We start from the raw sequence: 629 nt of genomic DNA on the forward strand, positions 1-629 counted from the left end.
AAGTCCGAGACGCAATCCATGTCAGACAACCAAGTATGGACTCTGGTTGATGCATCTGAAGGGATAAAATCCATCAGATGCAAGTGGATCTTCAAGAAGAAGACCGACATGGATGGCAACGTGCACACGTATAAGGCACGACTTATGGCGAAAGGATTCCGTCATTTTATTAGTCGGTTTGCCAAGACGAGAAAGCAGTTGAATTTGAAGGGTGGCTCAAATCATGCCCTTGTTCAACTTATGATATTGTGAGACAAAGGATCAGAATTCGAGCTGTTAATGCCTTGGTTAGATCACCTCTAACTCAATTCTAAATGGGTGGTCATGGCGTCTTGCTAGAGGCTAACCATGACTTGTGGTTCGGAAAAGGTTCCTAAAGTCACTACCACTTAGAATGGGCCTACAGGGTCACACACCAATAGGGATGGACTTATATGTGAAGAATACGAAGAATGGAAACGAGATTTGACCGAAACGAGCATGAAAAGGAGTTTTCAGTGTGTACCCGAGTGTGTATCACCAGGTCTGGTCCGGCTGACCAAGAGTTGGTCAGCCCCGGACCAGACGCAGGAAACAGGCGGACCAAGGACGCTGGAACGGCGGACCGGAAAGGAAAAAGAGGTTTGGTC

Source organism: Tarenaya hassleriana, unplaced genomic scaffold (assembly GCF_000463585.1).
Source record: "Tarenaya hassleriana unplaced genomic scaffold, ASM46358v1 Cleome104, whole genome shotgun sequence".
Classification (NCBI taxonomy): domain Eukaryota; kingdom Viridiplantae; phylum Streptophyta; class Magnoliopsida; order Brassicales; family Cleomaceae; genus Tarenaya; species Tarenaya hassleriana.